Source organism: Lepidochelys olivacea (genome assembly GCF_965140295.1).
Source record: "Lepidochelys olivacea isolate rLepOli2 genome assembly, chromosome: 9".
Taxonomy (NCBI): Eukaryota; Metazoa; Chordata; order Testudines; family Cheloniidae; genus Lepidochelys; species Lepidochelys olivacea.
Genome location: NC_140419.1, coordinates 39,168,339 through 39,186,268, shown reverse-complemented (window position 1 = coordinate 39,186,268; position 17,930 = coordinate 39,168,339).

Sequence of the window (17,930 nt, the reverse complement as noted above, 5' to 3'; positions counted from 1 at the left end):
GAGGTCTTCACACTCTCCTTTCCAGTCATAAAAAGAACACCTATATGGAGTTTTTCCAATTGGAATAAAAAAAACCCACGATTGAATTAGGCAATTTATGACCTGAGCTCAGAATTTTATGATGTGACAGGACAATGTTGGAAGGATTTCTTGTAACATAACACATTTCCCCCCTCTTGTATTTATGTTCCCAACAGGAAGAGTTTGATTTTTTTTTCTTTAATAGAAAGTTTTTATCTCCCCAGCCCCTCTGAAAATAAAAAGTATTTCCCATAAGAATCAGAATTAGCTCATTGTAAAGATCACCTCAGACGTAATATTTTCTCTCAAGAGAGAACTTACTTCTGGGAAATTCTAAAGGTAGCATTCTGATTGCATTTTTAAAGTTCACTGCAATTTTCTATGACCTGGTTTCGCTTCTTGCTTTCATGTTCTTTTACCAGCTGCTGCAACTCCTTATCCATCAACAATGATAGTTTCTTTTGTGTGTTAATCCTCTGACTATCAAGAGACTTTCCCCAATTATCTCTGGGTTGATACTGATAGTTCTGGCAAAGGACCCAGGAACTCTTTTGCATTTCTAAATGTGGGTTTTCAAGGTGGTTGTTACTACTTCATTAACAGTCAGACAGGTGGCATTGGAAGACAGCTGTCTGGTCCCACTGACCAATTTGTAACAGGTAGGAGAACTATTCCCTGAACTCCACAGGATGACTGGAGGAGTGCCAAGAACTCAGGGCGTTGTTTTGAAAGGTACTCTCTGTAAAACACAGCGGGTTTAATAAAGATAATCTCTTCATAGGGAGTAAAAATGTGTAGAATAGAGACTGAATGATGATCGTGGTTCCTCACAGATCAGAATGTCAGCTCTTCCTTGTAATCTCTGGGGATGTAGCTGCATATATGAAAGAAAAAAGATTTTGCTGGCTGGCCTTGTGAATGAAATAGCTTCCTCTATATTTTGCTAGAGCTCCATGTCTTTTGATAGGAAGGTCCCTGAATTAGAATGCCACAGCTTCTACCCCATTTTAAGTGATTCTATAGTCTGGATGGCAGTGAGTGTCTCTCATGGATTTTGTTTACTCCGAGAGATGCTCCATTATTTTATTATCACAGGAGTCAGGGGTGAGAAACTTTCCCCTAAGTGTTGGCTGGAATGGAAACATTATGATTCAGGCCATATCTTGTTAAACCTGAATTCTCAGATACATGGGAAAAAAAAAAAAACTTTGCACAATGGCATGGTACTAGATCAATATATGAACACCACATGAGATATTTGGGTTCAATTCTTCAACCTGGCCTCTCTTTCTTGTGTGCCTGGGTGTGTATGTGCTCACTCGTGGGAACAAGGATTGGAGTGCTGTACTGATAGCATGCTGAGCCTTAGGGACATGACAATCAAAAGTGATACCTTCATCTAATGAAGAAGTGATGTAGATGGTCCCCAAAGAATTTCTGCTTGGGAAGAAAGGACATTTTTACATGATATTGGCTAGACAGGGCATTAGGGTGGAGTAAACGGAAAAATCCTCTGGGCAATGGTAAAGCATTCTGAAGGAATAACATAATTGTAATCCAGGATACATCATAGAATCATAGAATCATAGAATATCAGGGTTGGAAGGGACCTCAGGAGGTCATCTAGTCCAACCCCCTGCTCAAAGCAGGACCAATCCCCAATTAAATCATCCCAGCCAGGGCTTTGTCAAGCCTGACCTTAAAAACTTCTAAGGAAGGAGATTCTACCACCTCCCTAGGTAACGCATTCCAGTGTTTCACCACCCTCCTAATATCCAATAATAAAAAAATATAATATAATATTTTATAATATAATAAAAAAGTTTTTCCTAATATCCAACCTAAACCTCCTCCATTGCAACTAGAGACCATTACTCCTTGTCCTGTCCTCTTCTACCACTGAGAATAGTCTAGAACCATCCTCTCTGGAACCACCTCTCAGGTAGTTGAAAGCAGTTATCAAATCTCCCCTCATTCTTCTCTTCTGCAGACTAAACAATCCCAGTTCCCTCAGCCTCTCCTCATAAGTCATGTGTTCCAGACCCCTAATCATTTTTGTTGCCCTTCGCTGGACTCTCTCCAATTTCTCCACATCCTTCTTGTAGTGTGGGGCCCAAAACTGGACACAGTACTCCAGATGAGGCCTCACCAATGTCGAATAGAGTGGGACGATCACGTCCCTCGATCTGCTCGCTATGCCCCTACTTATACATCCCAAAATGCCATTGGCCTTCTTGGCAACAAGGGCACACTGCTGACTCATATCCAGCTTCTCGTCCAATGTCACCCCTAGGTCTTTTTCCGCAGAACTGCTGCCTAGCCATTCGGTCCCTAGTCTGTAGCTGTGCATTGGGTTCTTCCGTCCTAAGTGCAGGACCCTGCACTTATCCTTATTGAACCTCATCAGATTTCTTTTGGCCCAATCCTCCAATTTGTCTAGGTCCCTCTATATCCTATTCCTGCCCTCCAGTGTATCTACCTCTCCTCCCAGTTTAGTATCATCCGCAAATTTGCTGAGAGTGCAATCCACACCATCCTCCAGATCATTTATGAAGATATTGAACAAAACCGGCCCCAGGACCGACCCCTGGGGCACTCCTCTTGACACCGGCTGCCAACTAGACATGGAGGCATTGATTGCTACCCATTGAGCCCGACAATCTAGCCAACTTTCTACTCACCTTATAGTGCATTCATCCAGCCCGCACTTCTTTAACTTGCTGACAAGAATACTGTGGGAGACCGTGTCAAAAGCTTTGCTAAAGTCAAGAAACAATACATCCACTGCTTTCCCTTCATCCACAGAACCAGTAATCTCATCATAAAAGGCGATTAGATTAGTCAGGCATGACCTTCCCTTGGTGAATCCATGCTGACTGTTCCTGATCACTTTCCTCTCATGTAAGTGCTTCAGGATTGATTCATTGAGGACCTGCTCCATGATTTTTCCGGGGACTGAGGTGAGGCTGACTGGCCTGTAGTTCCCAGGAGGGAACAAATTGTCAACAAACCTGGACAATTGTTTGACTGAAATAAAGTGTATAATCTCAATAAGTGTGTAGCCACCGTATTACTTTAATTGTTTATTATGCTGTTTTGGTAAAACATCTTGTTCCTTTAGCTTAGCACACAAGTCAATACCTGCTGCTTCTATGGAAAATGGTAACAGAAATTAGCTGTTTAACTGTATAGTTCACATATTATGTATCATTTTTAACACTACTTCCTGAATTTAAACCAATGAGCTCAATTGAGATCCTAGGATGTAAATTGCTATAAAAATGCAAAGTATTATTATTTCAATATATTACTACTTGCAAATGCTTAGATTTCATTTTACAAGGTTTGTCCGATCCCAGCAGTGCCATCTTACCCTCCATAAAATAAATTTCTCTACTCCTGCTACCTTATACCTAGGGCCTTACCAAATTCATGGTCCATTTTGGTCAATTTCGTGGTCATAGGATTTAAAAAATCATAAACTTTATGATTTCAGGTATTTAAATCTGAAATGTCACAGTTTTGTAACTGTGGGGGTTCTGACCCAAAAGGGAGTTTGGGGAGGGAAGAGGTTTGTAAGGTTATTGTAGGGGGAGTTGCAGTATTGGCACCTTTACTTCTGCACTACTTCTGATGGTGCCGTTGTCTTCAAAGCTGGGAAGCCTGATTGCTCTCTGGGAAGCCTGAGAGCAGTGGCTGCTGGCCAGGAGCCTGTCAACAGCAGCGCAGAAATAAAGATGGCATGGTATGGAATTGCCACCCTTACTTCTGCACTGCTGTTGGCAGGGCGCTGCCTTCAGAGCTGGACACCTGGCTAGCAGACATCACTCTCTGGCCATCCAGTTCTGAAAGCAGCCCAGAAGTAAGGGTGGCAATTCCACAACCCCCCCTCCCATAACCTTGCAACCCACTTTTGGATTGGGACACCCAGTTTGAGGTAATGGTCTCTGCTGTGAAATCTGTACAGTATAGGGTAAAAGTAAAAGTACACAAAAGACCAGATTTCATGCATTTTTCATGGCCATGAATTTGGTAGGGCCCTACATGCACATCAGGAGGAGATCTCTTAATGGATATGGGAGGCTACTCAGAGGTTCACACTACAGTCTCATTTGTTCTAATTATTCCAGACATTTCACAGACTGCATGTTCATCATTTGGTGGGCAAAACTTCAAAAAATAATTAGGCCGAATGATGACAGAAACCCCAGCAGAAAGAATCTTCTGTGCATTTTATCTGATTTTATTAATAATTACACTCATTAAACTTTACAAAATATATTATAATACCAGTTCCTGAACATTATTATTAGACTCCCAAAACCAGGCAAGCAGACAGGATTTTCTTATGGGATTGCCAAACAAAGCTCAAGTCTGAGCTTTAACTTGTTCAAAGACAACCCATGCCTTTCTAGTCCATTGCCTCTAGTAAAAAAAAAAAAAAAAAAAACCAAAACCACAGCAACAGATTTTCCTGTTGCCAGGAGAGGTCACTCTTTCTCTTTTATCTTGTCTGATGTGGTTGATCATGACTTAGCCATGTACATTAAGAAAACTTTTATATTTACTGTTTGAATCCTGTCTAAAACATACAGCATTATGTTCTGAATGGCTTGCAAACATTTACTTGTCGCTTAGCATATGATTTATGGAAATGTCCTATAGAATCTAATAAAAATTATAATGTTTTATAGATTCTAGAGGTTTTTTTTAAACCATCCCATAGAATTCTACAACAGGCCCATAATTCTCTCAAGTTCTATAATAGAATTATAAATGATGGTTTCCAAAGGTAGCCTATAGAGAGGATATCATTCTAATAAATTGTACAGGTGTTTAGAGCCATTTAAGAGAAGCCTAATGATTTAATTCCTATTAAGAGTGGGAATTTCCAAAGTGCTCAGCAATGGATTAACTGTGCTCTCATCCAAGTCAGTAGAAGTAGTGTTATTGACTTCACTCGGAACAGAATCAAGTCAAAGTTGGGTACTTTTGAAAATCTCACTCATATTCATAAGGAAAAGTCCTATTGACTTCAGTGAGAGTTTTCCATAGTAATGATAGAGGGGAAAACCTCAGGATCTGGCCCAGGATCAGTAAATTGAGCAGGTCTGAAGAAGAAAATATCAGACTCATAACCAGGGCATGGCAAGTCGGGCAACTGACCAGGGCGCAAAGCCGGGAGTGGGGGTGGGACAGAAAAATGGGGTGGAAAATTAACAACAACAAAAAAAACAGAGGTGCAAATATGCTTGCTCTCCCTGGGCACTAAAATGCCTAGTTACATCTCTGGAAAATATATTAGTAATTTCTGTTTCAAACATCTTATTTGTTCTTGTGTAAAATGCAATTAAAAGGATAAAATAAAATTCCAACCACACCTATGTCACATTCTCAAACATAATCCAAACTCATGAAGATCCTCAGGTCTAAAACCTGGGCCTCTGGGCCCCTGAGCAATTGTGACATCCACATGGACATCCAACAATTGTGGTAGAACAGCAATTAACAGGCTGGGAGCCTTGTGAGCCCAAGAGCCACAGGACGTGCTGCACAGAGAGCATAACTGGCAGTGCTTCTGGGATCTCTGATTGATCCAAGTGCACTGCTTAAGCCTGGATAGGATTCCAGGAGGTTGTCTGTGCAAATAGATGATTCCTACATGGCTGCTATGATGGACCCTGCTCCTGATTCCTGCCTTCTGACTCCAGCTCTGACCCTTTGCCCTGGTTCCAAGCCCCATATTCAGGCTTCACCCACTAGGCATTGCCACCTACACCCAGCTGCAACAAAATAATCCATGAAGTTCAAAAAAGTATTTGATTTCCTTAATTTTGAAATTATTTTTCATTTTCACACACTTCTGCACTTCTAAGTTCCTGGTGATCTAGGAGCAGAAAAAGCAGAGTACTGAAAGATAGTCTGTTCTAGCAATATTGTCAGTTCTATAACAATTAGGCATTCTCCCCAAAGCAGGTTGTCTCATGAAATGTTTGGTTTAGCTTTACAGGTGGACGAAATCTGGTTTTTCATTCAAATTTTGGAATTCTTAGTCAAAACTCAGCTGAATCAGCAAAATGTGTGTGATACTTCCATCACCATGTTGTCCCCTTCCAGAGAGAAAAGGAATGTAAAGATCAGCAGAGAAATGCTTTATATTAACTGATCCAGCCCTAATTACCTGGATCAAACATCTCTATTAAGTAAAATGTTGACATGTTCCTTTGGCTTTCCTCCCTTAATTTATCACTCTGAAATAAATGGAAAATGTGTTTTTTCTCATAAAGTATACTTAGTCTTTAAGAGTCATTAAACTCCTTTTCAGCCCCACCATTCCTACTTCACACCCCCTGCTCTGCTCCACAAACAAAATTACTGGTAGGATCCTTCCAACTGTGAGTACTGGCAATAATACATTTGATTTTAACCACAAACACCCCTACAGCATTAATTTTCTGTATGTTGACTCTAGAGTTTAAAAGCTGTAAAAGGTTTGTCTTTTGCAAGAATATTATATACAGAATTAATAAGGCATTTTTACTGTTTTCACTTAACCAAATATTTTTGCCTATGAACTTTTCCTCAGATTTTTGTGGTGAACAGAAGAAAATGAAGTGGAAATTAAAATGATGGAAGGTGAAAAGATCCGTAGCTCCATGGGAAATAGTTTTCAATGTGTACTTGGGTTGTAAGCTCTTTGGGGCAGAGACTGCCTTTTTGTTATCCATGTCTACAGCACCCAAGACAATGGGACCCTGATCTCTGTTGAGGGCCTCGAGGCACCACCACAATTCAATTCAGTAGTAATAATAATGGAAGCAGTCTCCCTGTTCTTTCATGCTGCCATTTTGTTGCTTAGGGGGAAAGCAGCCAGGAGAGGACTACAAGTACTCCATCAAGTCAGGGTCCCTATAAACTCAAGCTGCAGCAAGCTGTCTGTCTGTCAGAGGTGTGAACAATGTGAACCGGTCCCTCAAAACACATAAACCATCTGCTATTTACCCAATAGGCTCATTCCTCATTTTTAAAAAAAGAAAAAAAAATAGAGAGAAAAAAGTGCCTGTACTGTTATATTCCCCTCTTTCTCTCTACAGGGGTATATAAAAGATCAGCTTGAGCATCAGAATAACTCCACCCAGAGCCAGCACTCATGAACAGTGAACCAGCTCATTTGTTACCCTTTCATTAAACTTTAACGACTTAGGTTTCCTGCTTCCTATAGCTCTCCCCCAGCATAGATAGCCACTCTGTGATCAGTACTGTATAGTAATACTCACTTTGGCTGCGTTATAGATCGCTGTCATAAATATAAAGGGAAGGGTAAACCCCTTTGAAATCCCTCCTGGCCAGGGGAAAGCTCCTCTCACCTGTAAAGGGTTAAGAAGCTAAAGGTAACCTCGCTGGCACCTGACCAAAATGACCAATGAGGAGACAAGATACTTTCAAAAGCTGGGAGGAGGCAGAGAAACAAAGGGTCTGGGTCTGTCTATATGCTGGTCTTTACCGGGGATAGACCAGGAATGGAGTCTTAGAACTTTTAGTAAGTAATCTAGCTAGGTATGTGTTAGATTATGATTTCTTTAAATGGCTGAGAAAAGAATTGTGCTGAATAGAATAACTATTTCTGTCTATGTATCTTTTTTGTAACTTAAGGTTTTGCCTAGAGGGGTTCTCTATGTTTTTGAATCTAATTACCCTGTAAGATATCTACCATCCTGATTTTACAGGGGGGATTTCTTTATTTCCATTTACTTCTATTTTTTATTAAAAGTCTTCTTGTAAAAACTGAATGCTTTTTCATTGTTCTCAGATCCAAGGGTTTGGGTCTGTGGTCACCTATGCAAATTGGTGAGGCTTTTTATCCAACATTTCCCAGGAAAAGGGGGGGTGCAAGTGTTGGGAGGATTGTTCATTGTTCTTAAGATCCAAGGGTCTGGGTCTGTAGTCACCTAGGCAAATTGGTGAGGCTTTTTACCAAACCTTGTCCAGGAAGTGGGGTGCAAGGTTTTGGGAAGTATTTTGGGGGGAAGGACGCGTCCAAACAGCTCTTCCCCAGTAACCAGTATTAGTTTGGTGGTGGTAGCGGCCAGTACAAGGACAACGGGTGTAATATTTTGTACCTTGGGGAAGTTTTGACCTAAGCTGGTAAAGATAAGCTTAGGAGGTTTTCCATGCAGGTCCCCACATCTGTACCCTAGAGTTCAGAGTGGGGGAGGAACCTTGACAATCGCAAACAACACAAAGGGTCATACGTGAACATTTCTCCCTGGGACAGTCACCTACTCTGTCATTGGATCATTTGTTATCTGCTACTTTTGATCTCTTGTTTTAAAAGAACTGGCTTGACAAAGCTGGTGGAAATCTCTCACCTTTCCTAATGTGGGATCCATCAGAGCAGCTGCTTATCTGAACTTCACTTCACTTCTGAAGCCCGTGAAGCTTTCTTATCACTATATTTCTGTTTATACAAATCTAGAAAGCAGTGCCTAAAGGGCCATTTGTAAACTTGTATGAACCAATAACATAACTACTGTATCACTGAGGAAAGGTTATGAGACATTGGGGCTGAAACACCATTTTAATGGAAAATCAAAACTTCCTAAGGAATAAGCCATCAAAGCAAAGTGCAACCTTAACTGCACGCCATTGTGCAGGTGCATTGCAGTATAGTGACTAATGCCATGGCATGCTATTTCGCAAAATAACTGTGATATCATATAGTTTCTGCTAATCCTTGTATGTACTTGCAGCATCTTATAATTAAAAATATGTACTTACACTAATTTTATTTTCATAATGGTCCAGTATATTTGTATAGATATAGGTTCTGTCTACATGTAGCTTTACTGTATGGTAAATTCTCTTCAAGGAATTACATTAAGAATTTTGTGAGCACATTGTGCTAGACACTTTGTTTTCCATTAGTAGCACACCCTTCCTTAATTACATTTCAGGGAAGGATCCGGTTAACTATGAAGCCCAACACATGAAGTGTTGCCTTCCCATCACCTCCTCCATTCCACTAATGTTCCTAGCTCATCTGCCTGTTTCTTAGCTTCTCATGAAGTCATCTCCATGCTTTCTACCAAATGTCCCGCCCACCCTATGCAGGGTATGTCCTCCCTAATGTCATGCACAAAGCTCCTACCCTGACCACATGTAAGTCCCGGCACTACCATGCTGCTTTTACAGTGAGTCAAAATGACTTGTAGGTAAGGACTTGTTGACATGTGAAATTGCATTGGTTTCACGAAAGGTAGAATTTTAAACTGATTTAATTAAATTGATGGAAATAGCCACATCTGGCTCATTAGCAAACAGTGAAACTGAACGTAGGTTAAGTGGAACAAGTGGAACTTTATTAAACCCTGTGCACTCCTCTGTGGCTGTGTTGCTTCCATGCCAGCTCCTCACATTCCCTGTTTTCGTGGTTTTTTTCAGTAATACTCCCTCTAGGGTACATGGGCATTCTGCCTCCAATTACACTGATCATGATACAGTGTGGACATTCTGATTTTGGTTTAAACGAGGCTCATTGCAGGTTAGCTTAAAGACACAAGGCAGGTGAGGTAATCTCTTTTACTGAACCAACTTGTTTTGGTGGAAGGGACTAGGGTGATCAGGGTCCCGATTTTGTAGGGACAGTCCTGATTTGAGGGGCTTTTTCTTATATAGGCAACTATTACCCTCCACCCTGTCCCAATTTTTCACATTTGTTTTCTGATCACCCTAGAAGGGACAATCTTTCAAGCATCACAGAAGAGCTAGCCTGAAAGCTTGTCCCTTCCACCAACACAAGTTGGTTCAATAAAAGATATTACCTCACCTACGGTCTCACTCTCAAATCTTGGGACCAACATGGCTACAACAACACTGCAAACAGTTTAGCTGAAGTCAGTTTGAAACAGGTTTAAGCTGAACTGAAATCAGCTACTCTTAAACCTAAATAAGAGGGTCCAATATGGGGTTGCAGTGGGTCAACTAAACAGATGCAAGTTTGAGTGTAGGCAAGGCCTGATTTACCCAGTATTGCTACCATTATCTCCCCAGCTTTCTCCCACCTTTGTCTGCCACTAAGAACAGGGGCCATTCTCCTTGAGTGTTTGGAAAGAGTCTAGCACATGGTAGGTTTCAGAGTAACAGCCGTGTTAGTCTGTATTCGCAAAAAGAAAAGGAGTACTTGTGGCACCTTAGAGACTAACCAATTTATTTGAGCATAAGCTTTCGTGAGCTACAGCTCACTTCATCGGATGCATACTGTGGAAAGTGTAGAAGATCTTTTTATACACACAAAGCATGAAAAAATGGGTGTTTACCACTACAAAAGGTTTTCTCTTCCCCCACCCCACTCTCCTGCTGGTAATAGCTTATCTAAAGTGATCACTCTCATACTCATATAGCGGAAGCAGAGCTCTTTTGCAAGCTGCACCAGACTTTACACTGGTGTGTTCTCCCTGTGAATTGGGCCAACTGGACTGTCTGGTCTGGAGGATGAATAAACCTACGACTCCCTAGAGCACAGCTACTTATTTAGATCCTTGCTCTCTTGTACACTTGTGCATAAGCCAAGGATCTGTCTGGCTCATAGTCTTTATCATTCTACTGTATGTTTATTGTTACTTGTGTGACAAAGTTCCTCCTCTACCTTGGTGGGTCTTGTGCTTATTGGTGGATTTGCTCACCTCGGAGATTCACGGAAGCCCTCAGTTTGGCTGTTTTCGTGAACCCACAGTCCAGGTCAACTCCTCCTGTGTCTGATCAGGAGTTGGGAGGTTTAGGGGAACCCGGGCCTGCCCTCTACTTTGGGTTCCAGCCCAGGGCCCTGTGGAATGCAGCTGTCTAGAGAGCCTCCTGGAACAGCTGTGCAACAGCTACAACTCCCTGGGCTACTTCCCTATGGTCTCCTCGCAACACCTTCTTTATCCTCACCATAGGACCTTCCTCCTGGTGTCTGATAATGCTTGTACTCCTCAGTTCTCCAGCAGTATGCCTTCTCGCTCTCAGCTCCTAGTGCCTCTTGCTCCCAGCTCTTCACACGCATGCCACAAACTGAAGTGAGCTCCTTTTTAAACCCAGGTGCCCTGATTAGCCTGCCTTAATTGATTCTAGCATCTTCTTGATTGGCTGCAGGTGTTCTAATCAGCCTGTCTGTCTTAACTGTTTCCAGAAAGTTCCTGATTTTCTGGAACCTTCCCTGTTACCTTACCCAGGGAAAAGGGACCTACTTAACCTGGGGCTAATATATCTGCTTTCTATCACTCTCCTGTAGCCATCTGGCCTGACCCTGTCACATTTGGTATTTTTGTGTTTTTTTAAAAAATAATTATGTACATTTTTCTTTTGAACATTTTGAATTAAGAGATGAGTTGTTAGAAAAAAGTCACTACAAAGAGATTGCAGGCCACTGGAACAACATATTCTATGTGTCACAAATTCTGGAATGTTCTGAAATATCGAACAGCTCCATGTTTGAAAGCAAAGGTCAAATGGCAGATTTTGACCTCATTGCAAATTTTGTTAATGGGAAACTCAGGAAAGCAACAGTAAAATTGTAGATACAGGTATAATACTGCCTTTTAGCTAATACCTACAACTGGAAAACATAAAGAAGGAATTTGGAAACTGAGAAGATCCTAATGCAGTTAAATGGGTAGAAGTTTTCAGTTACATCTGTGCACTTGCACTGAAATCAGCTGAGAAAAAAGGAAGAGACCACAGACAATTGCTGAGAGGTCCAACTCATCTCTCAGAGTTATACCTCTTTGTTTCCTGATACAGAAAAGCAGATACTCTCTGTGGGCGTATATTTTGATAGCATTTTGCTGCAGAACTTCCTATACAGAAAGTTAAGATAACAGATTTACAGGCTTTCCTTTGTTTTTTTCTTCTGCTTGGCTTTTTATTTCTCTTCACTCTAGCTTCAGTGCACACTCACATGGATACGTGTATGTGAGCTGGGAATCACAACCCTGGCTCATAGTGTTGAGGTAGCTTTTCTCTACTTGTATCTTTCCTTGTGGATCATTTCTATCATGCCTCTCCTTTGCTCTTACTTCTTTTCACCCATCTAGGTTCTTATCTCATCCACCACTGCAGAATCTAAACAGCCCTGGGGGTATTTCTTCTCTTGCCCCCACTGGGTCACTTCACTCCCTGAGCTCCCCAAGTCATTTCTTCCCCATAGATTCCACCCTCTCTCCCTCTTCCCTGAGTTCTCTTCTCTCTCTCTGTCTCAGAGCCAGTTTCCCTTGTTAGGTGTGCCTTCTTCAGCCTCTCTTCCTGAATAGCTTGTGTCATTTGACTCCTGCCATGATCTGCCACCTCCTCACATATCACTTATAGAACTAGGTTTCCAGCACAGGGCTTTTCATATTGTCACCTATTGTGGCTAGTGCTGGATCAAATAGCTGCCTCCTCTGTCTTTTCTCTCTTTATCCTTCAGTGAGAAACAGAGAGAGGGAGAAGTAAATTATTGTCTGCCATAGAGCGGAGACAGCAAGGGACTTCAGAGAGGATGTGAAAGAGTTAGGACCTCATAATGACAGCAATCTAGAGGAATCATTTACTCCACAGAAATACACACTGGTATTCCTTGTTAAGTAGTTGGCAGCTTTAGGGAATTAATTGTAGAAAATGGGAAAGTAGTATCTTCAAATGCCATCTAGCGACAGTGTGCAAGGGTGTAACAGAGGGCAGAATTTGGCCTAGAGTTTCTAAGTCATCTTAGTGCTTTAAACACATTGAAATGTTTAAAAGATTAATATTTTTGGCAAAGCTGCTTAATCCACATTTCAAAGGTGGAATTAACATGATGCTAACACTCCATACAAACATAGGTTGCTGAAAGTATGTTCTCATAAACAAGGTGCTAGAGACCATGTCATCCTACCTCCTCTTTCATCCCCTCAGCTTCCAGGCCAGCTGGATCATCTCATGAAATTTAATACATTTTGGAAACATCAGGAACTACAAAAGAGACTTATGAAACAGTAACAGCTACATGGACACCACCAGGAACAGCAACAATGCCAAAAAATGTAGTGATTGCATCTGCACAGAGAGTGCAGTAATTTGAGATTGAGATTGAGAAATGGAATATCACGGGAGAGAATGTTGGGACATTGGATGTACTCAAAGGATTGGTCGTAAGACATGGAGCCTTTCACTTGTGGGTCATCAGTTCAAAGATGACCTATCAATGGTAATAACCATTGCTAGCTTGTTTGAAATGAGATGGTTGTCTCAGTCCATTTCTTATTTTCCACATCACTAAAATCACAATCATAACTGGCAACCAATATAAAGTTAGGCAGTCTCTCAAGCAAAGCTGGAGCCTCAACGGGGGTCCATCCATGCAGCTCTCACTGCAGGATCAGAACCTTACCCTGTTACAATGGTTTTCTCCAGAACAAAGCTCAGGCAGTAAGGGGGGAAATTGAGTTGTACTTACTTTGTGTGTGTAAAGAGAGCCATTCAGACTCCATTGTTGTTATTCTGCGGCCTTCAACAAGCATTAAAATCCCTTTAAAAAGTAAATAAAATATTGGTCACAAACACTGGATGGGTTCTGTGTCTGAGTTCCGCAGCATGGCCCTGCTGTGAGTTAGGACAGATGCCTCCCCATACACAAACTGATATATACTTGGATCTTTTCAGGTTTCAGTACACTGTGGGTGGCAGCCACCACTCTGAAGAACAACATCAATTGCCGCATTGTCACCAGGGAGCCGAATGGAAAAGATTTAAAGTTTCCATCCTCCATTAATATAGTTCCCATAATAATTTATAAAATAAATGTTTAAAATAGATTTTCATAGTATACTATGATACTATAATGGTAATATACTATTTTCAAAATAGTATTAAATGGATTAATGCAGAATAATGAGATATAGCACTTATATAGTGATTTAAATTCATTAACTTCATAATTCCTTCTCTTTTGAGCTACACAGAGGCCTTCTCCAGCTTTGGGCTGAAGACCTGGGCCCAGAGTTCTGTGTAGCTCGAAAGCTTGTCTCTTTCTCCAACAGAAGTTAGTTCAATACAAGATATTACATCATGCACCTTGTCTCTCTAATATCCTGGGACCAACACAACTACGACACTGCAAACAACTATATTTTCCAGTAAGTTCATAATGCATTCACAGCAAAGAGTGTGTTTTCATTTTTAGCTTGCTGGGCAGAACAAAATTCATTTAAACATTGAAATAAGAGCTATGCAGAGGACAAAAAATGCATTTTCACAAAGGAGTTTAAAATCTTGATATTTGACTTCATTCCAAATTGGAACAAAAACCTGAACATTTCAAAAATTCCCTGCAAAGGAAAATTTAAAAAAACTTGGTTTAAGTCACTTGAAATATTGCATTTTGACACAATTTAAAACTTTTGTTTTGATTTTGACTGTTTAAATTTTGGATTATTTTATATAATACAAAAAAAATTCAAAATGAAATATGGAAACATTTGTTTCAAATATATCAAAATAGGATGTTTTGACACTATTTGAATTCCTCCCACCCCCGGTTTTCTCCAAAAAGAAAATTTTGGCAGTATGAGTCCTGTTTTGTGAAGCATTTCAGTTTTGATGGAACTGCATGTTCTGATTGAATATGGTTCTGTCAAAGTTTCTCTTAACAGCTCTAATTGCAATGTATATCTGAAGATAGCTTTTTCTCATGTAAACTTTAATTTGGGAAGGGTATGCAATGTTTATAAGCCATCAGAACAACCAACAGTAATTTGCTCCTTATTCTCAGTACCGGGCACTAATACTTGAGTCAGAGCCCCAGTGAAATCAGAATCAGACCATTAATGTTTTCTTGAAATAACTAGGCACGATGCTGAGGTTTCCAACACACTGGTTATGCACTGCAATATTTTCTCTTAAAAATGAAATTCGATTAGATAATTTATATAGTATAGATTTTATAAACATTTATAAATCTGTATTTAAACAGATCACAACTTCAGCAAAACCACTAATAACGTATCCTTTGAAAGGTATCTGAACAGAGGAGCTATTTACATGGGAATTGACTAAATAGTATGAATGTTTAAAAGCCTGAAGTGCTTTCATGATTGTAGTCCAGAACTTATAGGTTCTTAAATAATGCTCATGGGAATTTAAATAATGCTTAGAACATGGTGGTCTTGTGCCACTTGGATTCCCTCTGCTTTTGCTGTACAGATCTTTCCCTTTAAAGCTTTTTAAAGATTATTTAATCAAAGAAAGTGGCTTTTTTAAGGTTTTGGGCTTTGTTCTAAGCGAGTGTCTGAGCTTATAACCAAGAAATGTGTTAAACCTGTTGTCAGTTAGAGTAATTGATGTGCAAATTGATTAGGTCTTGGGAAAGATGGCTAAACCATATAAAAGAGCAACACAATTTACAAGACAGGAGGAGTTGAAAATAGAAGTGAGCATGGTTTAAAAAACAAAAAGCTATAGAAAAATTATAAGTAAGAATAAAAGCCAGAGCTGAGGTAAAGGAATTTGTACAAAGGTTAAGACTTGGTGATTGTAATACTAGTCAAGGATTTAATCAACTGTACAATTTTATTGCAGGGCTACAGGAAGTTAAAAATAAATGTTTGTGGCTAAATGGAGAAGTCCTTAGATTAAAGACCAAATGGCTGGTAAGTGTGGAAAATAGTATGAAAGTTGAGGAAATTTTAATGGTGTAAAGAGTTAATAAAATATTCCCTAGAAAAGGGAGACAATAATACCTTTCATTTTATAGAATCTTATATACTACAATATACTAGCACATACTCTAAATACAGGAGTCCATTAATCTACAACTGAAATATAGCCTCTATTTAAAGCCCCTGGCTGTTTGCCCAATGGGGATTTGCACCATAGTAAATGAGAGGAGAATTTGGCTCATGATGTTAAGAAACTCTGTGCTTCTGGAGGTGCCATTTGTAAGCTGAAATGTAAAACTAAGGTCTTGACCACCTGTGATAATTGAAAATGGCATGCTTTTCTTTGCAAGAGGAAGGTTGGTAAAACCTTTGGGTCCTGGCCTAATTCCAATGTGTGTCATTGCTTTTTGAATGTTCAAATGCCATCTTGTAGACTCATCAGGATGTGACATGGTGCACTCAGGGGCAAAGTGAAAACATCTCATCTAGTGCATTTCACCACCAAGGTGGCTGTATTTCAGCAGCGGGGGGAAATGTTATATCAGTTAACTGAAAGTATTATATTAATATTCTCTTCCAAGTTAGATCAGTGCATGTACCACCAGCCCAGTTGAAAGGAGGAATTTGGCTCAGTATTGCCTCAACATGTCCTTCAGCATCTAGGTGATCTTTGTAGGTTTCCAATCCACATAAAGACCCAGATGAGCTTCTGGGAATATAGCGTCAAACAGCACAAGAAAGTTTTGTTGAAGGTGGACTGAAGAGGTTTAGTTCATGCTTGAAGTGCTGTTATTGTTTTGCCAAAGCCTGGAGAGGATTTCAGATATCAGTAAGTCCAAAGAACTAAAATTAGAAAGCTAGAAATGGAAGGAAGTGCAGAAATTATTCAAGGAAATGGCCATTAGAGACAGATAAATGATGAACATTCTGTGATGAAAGTGAACTAGACTTCTCTTTGGGAAGAAAGTTTTGCCTCTGATATTAGTGAACCAAAACAGTTTTAAAAATAGACCCAAGCCAGAACTTTGGCTCCTAGCACCCCTGAACTGTGAGGAAATTCAAATATTTGTGACTTACACCTATCTCTATAATTGACTAAATCCAAAAGCTCCCAAGCTATGAATAAATAATAAGTCTAATTTAGTGCTCTTCATCCAGAGATCTCAAAGGGAAGGGTATGTCTCATTAACCCTATTTCAGAGATATTGGATTCAACTCTTGGCTTTGTGATGTAATGATAGCAACATTAAACTCACTTATCAGCAACTGTCAGGGTTCCTTCCCCACTCTGAACTCTGGGGTACAGATGTGGGGACCTGCATGAAAGACCCCCTAAGCTTATTATTACCAGCTTAGGTTAAAACTTCCCCAAGGCACAGATTTCTTTCTTGCCTTGGGATCGCTGCCACCACTAAGTGATTTAACAAACAATCAGGGAAAGGACCACTTGGAGTCCTATTCCCCCAAGCCTACACCCCCTTTCCTGGAGAAGGCTTGAGCATATATCCTCACCAACTGGTTACAGATCCAAACCGCCTGGGTCTTAGAACAATGGAAAAATCAGTCAGGTTCTTAAAAAGAAGGATTTTATTTAACGAGAAAAAGGTAAAAGAATCACCTCTGTAAACTTAGGCTGGTAGTTAACCTTACAGAGTAGCAGAAAATTCAAAGAGCACAGAGGAACCCCCTCTAGCCTTAGTTACAACAAAACAGGGATAAACCTCCCTCTAGCAAAGGGAAAATTCACAAGTTGAGGAAACAAAGATAAACTAATATTCCTTGCCTGTCTGTTACTTACAAATTTGAAACATGAGAGACTTGTTTAGAAAGATTTGGAGAACATGGATTGATGTCCGGTCCCTCGTAGTCCCAAAAGCGAATGGTCACAGAAAAAAAGAACCCCAAAGAAACCATGCCCCCCGCCCCCCCCCGCAGTAGATTTGAAAGTATCTTTTGTCCTCATTGGTTCCTTTGGTCAGGTGCCAACCAGGTTACTTGAGCTTCTTAACTCCTTACAGGTAAGGAGGAATTTAGGCTATGGTTATGACAAAAGAGACAGCTAATTTTCTGTTGAGAGAGAAAACTGCAGCTTTGAAAGTGTGTTTCAATTATACTTCTACAGGAAGGAAGGAAGACAGCATGAACAAATAGAAATATGTGACAAAGCAGAAATGTGTGTTCCTGAGAGAGAAGATTAAAACATACAATCTACCTACCTACAAACTCGGCTGCAACAAGAATGGACAAAATATGAACTGC